Source organism: Hibiscus syriacus, unplaced genomic scaffold (genome assembly GCF_006381635.1).
Source record: "Hibiscus syriacus cultivar Baekdansim isolate YM2019G1 unplaced genomic scaffold, ASM638163v2 tig00110328_pilon, whole genome shotgun sequence".
NCBI lineage: Eukaryota > Viridiplantae > Streptophyta > Magnoliopsida > Malvales > Malvaceae > Hibiscus > Hibiscus syriacus.
This window is the reverse complement of record NW_024062685.1, coordinates 6,181,180-6,193,722: the sequence shown is the minus strand read 5'-3', so window position 1 is coordinate 6,193,722 and position 12,543 is coordinate 6,181,180.

Sequence of the window (12,543 nt, the reverse complement as noted above, 5' to 3'; positions counted from 1 at the left end):
GAAATCAACAGTCATTGAAGCAGTCAAAACTGCAAACTTTAAATTAATCAAGTGCCTTTTTGAAAATATGAAGTTGCCTCATATTTATCGCCAGTGTTAGGTAAGATAACCGCAAGCTCGTACCATGCATTCAGATTAGACAATCGCGATTAACCTCAAGAGTGGTTGAAGACTTTGTTCGACCTGTTATGTCATAGAAATTAATGAATATCTTTTCACAAATAGCCTCATCATATTATATACACACATGATATACTTGCATGTAGTTACATGTACGCTCGTATTATTCTAGACATTTCTTATATCTATGTTTACGTAACGTAGATATCTTTGAATGTCAAAGGTGTGAGTGTTTAATATTAAGCGGATGAGAGTTATTTTTGAACAAATATTATGTCGTATTTTCTCCACATTAATAAAAATATATATATATATATATATATATATATCTAAATTCATTGAGTGATCTTAGTAATGAAGAGAATGTTGTGTTTGCATATTTATAGAGAATTCAGGGTCGAGCAATTGGGTCTGCGGGGCATGATTCGTTTGAAGTTGAGTAATGTAATCCAAGGGAAGAGCAAGAAAGAGGGCCACCCAAGGTTTTTCTTTAGCGCATTTCACATCACATTTGCCATAACAAATGCAAAGAACTCGATAGCTTCTATCAATGGTGGGGTTGTTGATGGATCCAAAGGGGTTTTTAGTCATCATTCAAAGGTACAATTGGATTCGACTCAACATTTGAAAATTTTCAAAATTTCTTCTTAAAAAAAAGGGTACTTCCAGTTGAGTAGGATTTTCCATTATTAAAATCAAATCAAATTTATTATTAGTCGACATACCTAAAAGCATTTCATAATAAATTCAAAGGTTTAGCTCATAATTCGACTAATAATATGACCGCTTGACTTCGAAATTTTAGGGTGAAATCTTACTTTTTAATTAAACAAAAGGAATATATTGATTAAGTGTGAAGTTTATTTAGTAAATTAGTTAGATTACAAATCAAGTGTTAGTTTGCTTAACTTTTACATTTATAGCTAATGTGTTCAAATCAATGTGACTTTTGGTCGAATTGAAAACCACAAATATATAGTATGATTCCTTTATATCTTCCGCTTTAGAAATTTTGGCAGGATAGATTTTAAGAAGTAATTTAGTTCACGGAATGTAAGATTACATTCGGAACTAATATTACTGTGCATGTTATATTATCTTGTTTGGTTTATTTAGCATGAATATAAAATTACAATTTTTGGTTGAAAGAATATAAAATTACTTGAATGCCTATCTCACCAAATTATTTTTTGATATATGTTTTTTTTCTTTCAAAAGTTAAACTTTAATATTAAATTATAAATATTTAAATAAAAATTCATAGCAATATTTTAATTGTTATACTATCTTACTTTTGAGAAAAATACATTTATTACATAATTAATATTTTTTAATGGAAAAGGAAGCCATAAATTAGGCTTTTACACGAATATAAGGTGGTCTATGCAAGTCCCTATACAAAACTACATGAAGAGATGTTGGCAGGGTTTCGAGAGAGACAAGCGAAGAGTTACTTGTCGATGCCATCTTTGCTATCTGATTTGCAGCCATGTTTGCTTCTCGTGGAATACAAAGGAAATCGACTTACCAAGCTTTGGCATTGTAGGATGCAATCATACGGACTGCCGCAAAAGGGCTGGTCTCTGAAGGCAGGGAGAGCAGATGGTAAACGTCTCCATTATCAGTCTGAACAATCAGTTTTTCCAAACCAAAGGTCCACTCGAGTTTTAGACCTTCAAAAACACCCCATAGTTCTGCGCAGAAAGCTGTTGTGAGGCCTAAATATTTTGTAAAGGCTCCCAGACAAGAACCGGTGTGGTCCCTGAATAGACCTCCAATGGAGCCGTGACTGGTAGAGCGGGAAACAACATCTGTTTTTAGGACAATCCAGCCATTAGCGGGTCGTTCCCACCGAACATAAGCTGGCTTCGATACAACTCTAGGTCCTCTACTAGTGTTGCATCCAAGGTAGAGTTTACTCCACTGAAGACTGAGATGAAGGATAGATGTTGCAGCTACATTCTGGTTCTGAAAAACAACAAAATTTCGATCTTTCTGTAACTGCCAGGTTTGAGAGGCAAACAACACATTCCAAGGGCCTTGAATTTCATAACAAAAGAGCGTTGAATTCAAATTCCCAAGCAATCAGTCATCATGGGAACACGTAAAGAAAGAAGGCGAGGGATACTTCGCGAGTAAAAAGTTTCAGATCCAATGAGCGCTTTGACAGTCTCTTAAGACGTGAAGCATTGTTTCACTTACACCAGAACAAGAGACACATGAATGATCTTGACTAAATCCTTGCATACATCGAAAGGAGTTTGTAAGCGCTTTATCATGCATGGCCAGCCATAAGAAGGCACGTACCCGTTTAGGAATCGAGAGTTTCCAAATGACAGACCAGCAAGGTCGTTTTTCTCCCCAAGACGAATGACATAACGTTCTTTACGCATCTTTAACTGTAAAAACCCGGTTTGCATTCCCTGACCAGTAACACACATCAGGTCCTATGGTTGCAGATGGATCAAGGCAGCGTTTAACTTGAGGAATAACAGCAGGTAATAAGAAAGACTCAATCATATCCCAACTCCAAGAGCCATCAGGATGAAGAACGTTCTCAACTTAAAGCGAAATATCAAGAGGTCGATCGGAAGTTGCAAAATTTATGAGAGGACCAATTCGGGTAGCCAGCCATACGTCAATCCAAAAATTAACAGAAGTTCATTTCCCACAGACCAGGCCAGATTAGCATGAAAAGAAGCCCACAAATTAGATAATTGACGCCAAAATAGAGAGCAAGGAGAGCGAGCAATCGAGAAAGGGCATACCCCAGCATCCCAATATTTTCCCGTAAAAAGTCGTATCCAAAAATCAGATGGTGAGTGATTAATGGCGTTGCAAACTTTAAAAAGAAATGCAACGTTTTGAAATTCCATCTTCCTTAGTCCTAAACCACCCGTCGAAAATGGCTGACAAAGAGTAGCACATCGGACTAAAGAGATGGACGAGGCGTGGGTTGTGGAACCCCAAATAAAACGACGGATAGCCTATTCATTGTCATCACACAGAGACTTCGGAAGCTTACTAACTTGAATAACATAGGTCGGAATACTTTGAAGAACCGTCTTAGCAAGAGTAACTCTTCCCATGAATGAAAGGGTTCGAGCCGACCACCTATCAAGTTTGTTGAAAGTCATGCTTTCACAGGGCTTTTATCAAACAAGGAGGCACCGCACATTGTATTTGTCAAAACAATTTTCGGTGGGATTTCAACATATTTTCGATGGTGCAAGTTGGTTGGAGAAATTGTTGACAATATAGAAATGGTAAAATCATAAATTTAGTCATTGTACTTTAGGATATTTACAAAATTAGTTTTTAAGCTTCAACTATAAATACCTTAACCCATTGAACTTCAAAATCATCCTAAATCATTTCTTTCTCCCTATACTAAAGAGTTTAGAGAGTTTTCTTGTGAGTTATAAGTGTTTTGTAAACACCTGTAAATTTTCTCTCTTAAGTAAAAGATCTGCAGTAGTCCGGAGAAGTAGGCAAAATTGGCTGAACTCCGTTATCAATTTCGAGTATTATTTCCGCTTTTATTTCGCATTTTCACTAATCTGGTTATAGAAAAATTACTCGTTTATTTCCCAACAATTGGTATCAGAGATTTTGGTTGTAAATTTTGTCAATTTTTCTGTGAGGTTACTATTCATGTGAATAGTGAATTTTGTGAATAGTGAAATTTGGTCGGCGATACGAATTTGTCGATGGAGGTAATCTAATACACGGTGGTTCACGAAAATTGTCAGAAACGATATAAAAGAAGCCAGATTCGAGTGGAAGCAATGACTTTAAGAAACGAAGTTGATGAGCTCAAGAGGGAGCTGCTCATATGCAAGGGATAAATGAGTGAATGAGGTGCGTTCAAGACCTTCTTGGAAGGACTTAGACCAGGGGCAATGCTCGAGGGAGAGCAAAGTGATGCCAAAGACTTTCGGAGGCCATAGCTGTAGCCGGAAATCTGATTGAGCTTGTAGGTGTCAAGCCAAGTAGCGATGTGTCGTCTAGTCCCATGCCCAGAGAGTGGTAATAATGGGGGAGACCGGGAAAAGGTATAACAGGGAGATGGTAGAGAAAGCTCTTCGAATGGACAAGGTGAGTCATCGACTGTTCGTAGCCAAGGAAAGCCATCGGGAAATAATGACAAGGCTAAGTCCGGTGTAAAAAAGAAGGGGAACAAGGAAAAATTGAAGTGTTACTTCTGTGAAGGTCCTAATTTGATTAGAGGATGTCCCAAGAAGCGTCGCCTTACAACCATCATGAAGAAAATGAGAGAAGGAGAAGTAGCAGGAATTGGTGCGGTTGTAAGTGTTAAAGTTGCCAAGCCAGGGAAAAGACTTGGTCCGATTGAGGGGATCAATGCGGCCAAGCAAGGAACAAGACATGGTGCAACTACAAGTTCTCAAGTAGTCTTAAGATGCCAGAAGTGTTGTAAAATTACCCGAGGGGAGCCGAGTCATCCAAGGTGATGGATGAGCCCAGGATCGAGTAGTCCAGAGAAGAGGACGAACCCAGGATCGAAGAGGTGTTGAGAGTTGGCTCAATAAGCTTCATTTCTGCCAAGGCGAGTAGAAACCAAGTGTAGGAGGAGTTGTCCATGTCCAAGGAGTTTGCCGATCATGTTCGCGTAGAGAACATGGCTTCAAAGACCATCATAAGAGAATGGTCGAAGCAAGGGCTTGCCGAGGATGTTCAAGTGAGGAACAATCCTTCAAAGAATAGTGGACAAGAGTCGAAGGGAGCCAAGACGTTAAGGGACAAGGCAACTACGGAAAGACTGCCCAATAATAAGTGGGTTTACAGGACGGTGACTACAGACAAACTGAAGTTGTGTTCAGCTTCAGTTGACATGCTAGAATAACAAAACTAGAAATAATGCTGCATTGATTGAGGTGTGAAGACAGATTAAAATCAGTCTTCAAGTGGGAGATTGTTGAAAGTCATGCTTTTACATGGCTTTTGCCAAACAATGAGGCACCGCACATTGCATTTGTCAAAGCAATTTTCGGTAGCATTTCAGCAGATTTTCAGTGGTGCAAGTTGGCAGGAGAAATTGTTGATAATTTAGAAATGGTAAAATCATAAATTTAGTCATTATACTTTAGGATATTTATAAAATTAGTCCTTAAGCTTCAATTATAAATACCCTAACCCATTGAGCTTCAAAATCATCTCAAATCATTTCTTTCTCCCTATACTAAAGAGTTTAGAGAGTTTTCTTGTGAGTTGTGAGTGTTTTGTAAACACCTGTAATTTTTCTCTTTTTAGTAAAAGATCTGCAGTAGTCCGGAGACGTAAGCAAAATTAGCTAAACTCCGTTATCAATTTCGGGTATTATTTTTCAACTTTTATTTCACATTTTCACTAATCTGGTTATAGGGAAATTACTCGTTTATTTCCCAACAAAGTTTGCTCTGGATTTTATCATGGATGAGCGATATAAATCTTTGGTTGCACCCGAGTGACGAATAGGCACCCCAAGTACTTGCCTATAGTGGGGATTTCACGAAACCCCAGCCTGGAACAAATAATGCCTCGTAAATCACTCGGTGTAGAAGGCGAAAAAAATATTGTTTTCTTCTTCTTATTGACTAAATGTCCCTAATGCTTTCCAAAAATTTCAAGAGTGGATTCGATCACAGTTGCATTTGCCAAATCAACATTCACATAAAGTATCAGGTCATCGACAAAGAATAAATGGGAAACAAGAATGCCATGATGCGATAGTCTGATTGCCGACCAATCTCTAGAAGCTACACGGTGATTAATGGTATGGCTAAGCTTTTCCATAGTCAAATTAAAGAGGTACGGAGAAAGAGGATCCCCTTGACATATTTCTCGCTCAGGTGAGAATTCTGAACTTAGAATGTTGTTCCATTGAACCTGCATTTTAGAAGATGTGATAAAAGCATAATTAAATCAATCAGGGGACGTGGTAGACTTGTATCGAAGATAGTTTCTTATATAAAGTCCCACTGAACTCTATCAAAAGCCTTTTGGAGATCAACTTTTATAGCCATCCAGCCAACCTTGCCTTTCTTTGATTGCATAGTGTGTATCACTTCCTGATTAATAATAACATTCTCTGTTATAATTCGTCATTTGATGAAGCTTGTTTGGTGAGGGCCAACCAAATTAGGAATGACTTTTTGGAGTCTTCTAACCATTATTTTCGTGGTGAGCTTATAAAGGACCGAACATAAACTGATTGGGCATAAATCGACAAAAGCTCATGATGTTTAACTTTCGGAATAAGAGCCAAAATTGTGTGATGAAGGCTGGGATCAATTGCATGGTGAGAAAAGACCGAACGTACCACAGTGCATATAGAAGGCTTAGCAATGTCCCAATTCTTTTGGTAAATGTGAGCATGCAACCCATCAATATCTGGGGCTTTGAGAGGACCCATAGCAAATAAAGTAGCTTTAATTTCCTCCTCAGAGGGCGTCTCAGTCAGGTCCGAAGCATACGAGTCAGGAATGGAGGGAACTTGCCTGAAATTTGATAAGAACCCGACGAGATAGCATCCAAAGTAAATAAATTGGCCAAAAAAAGAGCAACTTCCTCCCTCAGAGTAGTTTCATCGTTGCGCCATTCCTCATTCCAGAGTTTGAGGCTATGGATCGAGTTTTGTCAACGACGAGTGATAGTTGTAGAGTGAAAGAACTTCGTATTGCGATCACCGAAAGTTATCCAATCCGAACGAGACTTCTGGATCCAGATTTGTTCCTGATCAAGGACATTTTCAAGTTCAACAAGCAGTTTGAACTCAAGCTTTAATAAATACGGGAACGATGTTGATCAAGACACCGCTGATTGCCCCGGATATGAGCCATGAGAGGTTTTTTATTGCGCCCAATGGAACAAAAAACCTCAGCATTCCAGTGCGAAATAGCTGATGTAAAGGAAATGATTGCCTCATAAATGGGAATGGTGAAGTCCAGTTGTCACGGACAAAATGTTGGAAATCATGATGAAACGACCAACTCGATAAATACTTGAAACAATGAGGTCGTCGCCGAGAGCCAGAATCATCCAAAGAGAGAAGAATAGGCCTATAATCAGATTTCATACGCAGGAGATGATGCAAAGCTGAATTGGGAAAAAACTTCAAACCATACCGAATTCCCAAGACAACGATCAAGGCAAACATAACAAAACCCACGATACCAAGTAAAATTCAGACCCTGAAAACTAAGATCATGTCAGCCACAATTGAACAGAATGTATTGGAAATCATTATCCGAGCTAGATAAAGGAGCACAATCGTGTCGTTCTTCAGGATGAAGTGCAACATTAAAGTCACCAAGAATAACCCCAAGAATCATAAATATTGTTGGCGAGAGAAGAGATGTGATGCCATAAAGATTTACGAGAAGTAGAATTCGGACTAGCATAAATAAAAGTCACTAGGAAAGGAGTTTCTCCATGATGCCTCTTGTCTGTGATCCGACAGTGAATAATAACTGAAAAATGATAGTATACGATATCAATCTGAATGTGATCGTACCAGCAGACGCATATGCCTCCAGAGAAGCCTACAACTTCAACCCTATACGAGTGAAAAAATAAGAGCATGAATAACGTGGTCTGTATAAACACACGACGAATTTGAGTTTCTAGAAAAACACAAACATGGTGATGGTCACGTAGGTAGTGCATGTACACGAATGAAATTCTGATTACCACATCCTTGAGAATTCCAAACGAAAGTCTTTAAATCCATAAAACAGAATGAAAAGGAGAAAGCCGATAGGCTAGAGATCATTCATGTATGGATGTAGGACCATCCACAAAGTTACCAGGACTCCAGGAGTAGTCGAGCCCTCATTAGGGTTTGAAACTTAAGCGTTATGGTTGCCATCAATGGACATAGCAACGGAAGTAACAATAACAGTTTGTTTATTGGGAGGTTTTGAGGCAATGGATGGTTAGAAACGATCATTACCAGAGATCGCATGGGGTAGAGCAGGACCAGCATCCCTCGTAATTTCGACAGTAATATGTTTTGTAGGATCCATCAAAGGTCAGTGTTGCTGTTTTCCAAGAGACATACTTGAACTTGCTGGATAGTGTCCAATATTATTAGCTACTGGTACAATCGGATTGCGAGCACCTAATATAACCATAGGTTTGTTTCGAACATGGATCGGGGTTTTACCTTTAAACTTAGTGGAAACAGTAGAATAATTTTGTTTTTCTTTTCCAGGATTTGATTTGGTCTTTACTGAGGAACGACTAGGAGGGGTTTGAGCAACTTGTGGGGTCTGAATAGCTTCAGTTGGAGCAATTTCCACAGAATCAAGAAGAGTTTTAGCAATGGGATCAAACCGCGTGTTCAGATGAGTCTCAGTAGCTGAAGACAGAGGCTCTTGATTGTTAGTTTCTTTACAGTTCTACCGTCATTTCTTCTTCTCGACTAACATCCACAGCCCAAAGAGATCAGAGGGTAGAGGGTTTCTTTCTTGCACATGTTGGTAATCAACATGCTTGCCAACAACATCATTCGAAGGATCTTTCTGGGGACAAGAAGTACTGGTATGGCCATTAATTCCACTATTAAAACTAATAACCGGAAGAGATTCATACTCGATAAGCTACGTACGATCATTAATTACAATTTTCGAGATTAAAGGCTTCAGTGAGTTGATGGAAACTTCCATACGAAAAAACGACCACATCGCCCACTGTCAATTTGGTAGTTAATGTTTAAAACAGAACCAAGACGGGAGCCAATCGCTTCGAGTAAACTCTGTTTGTACCATGTGATTGGGAGACCTGGGAGACGTATCCATGCCATCAATTCCTGCTTGGATGATGTTGTGCGGGGATTAAAATGTTTAAACCAGTACAACATACAGTCGACCGATCAAAATACCATATGGAACCGCCGGAGTGGCTAACCAATTTTTTTCTTCTTTTAAAATGATCATTTGTAACCACTCATGTTAAAATAATCAGTTACAATTTAAATAAAATAGTTTACATTAGTATCTCCCAAAATAATGTTTAAATCATAAAGACTATAGTTTAAAATTAGTTACGACTCATACAAAAATATACATATCGAAGTTTACAAATATATATGTCCTCTAAAGATGAAGCTGGATCTAGATCATTGTTGTCAAAAAGTCCTCAAACTGCTCATCGACTAACCTGTGTAAGGAAACAAATTCCAAACGCTGGGCTAACTAGCCCAGTGCCAGAGTAACAACTTAGCCATACTAAAAGTGTTCATGACATGCTCAAGCTATCAAGTCTACTGCTATCTGTTCTACTAGTCCACTCCTTGAGTGTTGGACCTTGCGTCCAAGCTAGTATGCTTTAAAACTTTTTTAGTGAGTATTATCGAATACTCACTCTCTACGCTATGATAGACATCATGGTGCAGCTGAGGATTCTGCATCTCAGATCTCACATACCTTTCTAGTCTACCTTGGATATGACCCCTAGAATTCTCTGCATCAGAAACCATACCCTTGACTAATCCACCCTTTCTTCTAAAGAGTGTTAAGTCCTCGACAAACATAGTTTATCAGAAGGGCTTCGGCCTTACCTAAGGATATATCCGGACTGAATCTATACTACTAGCATTTTCTAAAGGAACTCTGGTGTCCTAGTCGTTTTCCGAGCATCATCCAAGGCTATTTTTATGTCATCCTAATAAATCTTGTTTTTAAGTGTAATTAATATCATTAATATTCTCACTTGTAGTCTTACTTGATGATAAAAAGAAGTGTGTAGGTACCTCGAGTCTAATTCCCTTAAAAACTGACATTTTTACCCAAAAACAGATTGAAAGTATCTATACTAACCCAAGAGTATCGATATTACTGCACAAGTTTTGATACTTTAAATAAGTATCAATACTTTTAAACATTATGTTCTTCCTAGTTTCAAAACTTTATGAGAGTTTCGAAATATGACATAAAGTTTCAATAGTCTTGAAAGAGTATCGACACTTTTGCCCAAAAACTCACGAATTTCCCGAAAAACGAAGAACTAGTATCGATACTTTACCTGCAGAAATCATATAACACATACTAAAATGCTATAATTCAATCCCAAAGACCTTAGTGAGGTCCCCAAGCATGCTTAAAGATTTATTTGATCAACAAGGGTCATAATAGAGACTTTAAATACATTTATAACTCTAAAACAAAAATTTCACCTTGAAAATGCTTATCATGCTCAACTCAACTATTTAAACTATTTTGAACTTCTACTCACTAAGAGTAGGGAAGAGTTGTAAAGGTGTTACCTTGCTTCTTGGATGGCTAAAAACTTTCTCAACTCACTCAATATTTAACTTTTCTTTTCCTTTAGCTCTTGAGCTTTCTCACATCTCCTTCACTAAAAAAAAGCAGAAAATGGATTACCAATCCATCTAGGGGTTAAATAACATCTAAACAAACTCCCTATAACTCAAAACTTAGCTAGAATCCATAAATTCCCACAAATCTCACAAGACCTATTTTTGGTTCTATGGATAAAAACTAGTGAAACGGAGCTCAAAATGAAGCTAGAAGGATGATGTTTAATAATCTTACTTTTGATGGATCCAACTAGGCTTGAATTTTTTTGAGATTCTTACTTAAAGAAAGATAGAAGAAGAGAAAAAAATATGAGAAGATAATAAGAGTGTTTGGTGAGTTGTGTAAGGGGGTTGTTCAAGGTGAAAACATAATATAATGAGGGATTTTCAGCTTCCAAAATAGCTATGGGTAAACTACACTTTTAGTCCCTTTACTTTCATTATCATGAATTAATCATCTCCCTTCATTTACTCTCTTAGGACCCAACTCAAGCCCACTAACAACAACTTGGTCCAACTAATATAATAAGATCCAATGGCTCAACTTTAGGCTTCGGATTGACCCGAACTACTAATTCGAGATTTAGGGAATTTGATCCAAAAGTGATAATTCTTAATTTCAACGAGTGTGTAGAACATTATAACTGATCTGTCGGCCAAGAACCTTGATCACCAAGGTTTGCTCCATGCTTTTGAGCGTTAAAGCTTGAATATGTTTAGAAAAATTAATGAAAGTGATGCCATCAGATTCTCCTACGCATACATCTTCTTCAAGTAAATCAAAGTCTTCATCTTCCAGAGATAGAAGATCTTCACCAGGACATGGTTCATAGGAGACCATAACAGTGTCTTTATATAGTAGACGAGTGGGACAGGAACAAAAACGTGCGACTGGATGATTGGGGTCGATCATTAGATAAGCTTTTAAAGAATAGATAAGCTTTAGAAACATAATTAGTATATTAAACTTATATTTTTAAATAATTTTCATAAGTATCATATTTATTTATATAAAATATAATATAATATAAAAAATAAGATTATGGTCTCGAGGGGAAAAGGCCAAACATATTATTTTTTAATATATAAGATATATTTTTAATAAGTTAAAATTAGATATTATTTTAAATAATTATATTTTTATAATAATATATTTTCACCTCATGAAATTAAAAATAAATAATATACTGAATATTAAAAATAAAAAATAATTTAAATACCCAAATTTATTAATACTTCAGTAAATTAAACTCTTTGTATACTATTATTAATTTTATAATTATTAGTAAAGTTCAAAAAAATAAGCAATGAGAAGGATCATTATAAAAAGAATTCATTAGTCTAGGGTATTCTTATCCAAAGTGGTAGAAATTGTCTAATACCTAAGAATTTGGAGATAATGACATTTCCACTATTTTAACAAAAAAATGTTACTATTGAAAAAATATTTTTCGTGAACCAAAATTGAGAATGTAATTCCGAAAAAGATTATTCCCCTTAGTAATAATCTTTTACGCGAATCAAAGTCTCTTAAAGATACATTGTTTGGAAGTCGGTGGAAAAATATTGGTAAAATCTCTATTATTTAGTAAAAAAATTAAAGTATTCATTTAATATCCATGTGATTTTTTTGACTATTTCATATGCTTATATACTTGAAGAAAACAAAGTTAAGAAAACAAACTTTATAACCTGGGTTGATGCATGGGTTCCTACCCTTTGTCCTTTGCGTGCCTTCCTCACCCATTCTGCAAACACATCTGCTCTCACTTTCCCTGATCTCACCCAATCTGATGGCAATTGAGACTTCGCGAAGTTGAGTTTTTTTGCTCCGCAAAATGTGTTGTGGCATATTATGAGTGTCAAATCCTTTGATACTCTTACAAGTGAAGACTCTTGTGCCTGGAAATGAGACTCCATACACCTCTTCAGTGTCGAGTCTGCCTATTACAAGCTCGTCGAGACTCACTGGGATCCCATTGATCCAATCTAAAAATCAGTTTGGTTACTTCTGATTCCACAATGCATTTACCTTTCTTTTGGCTTGTCTTTCGAGGGAGAATAATGACAAATCAAGAATGTAAGAGACATAACCTCATCCTCAA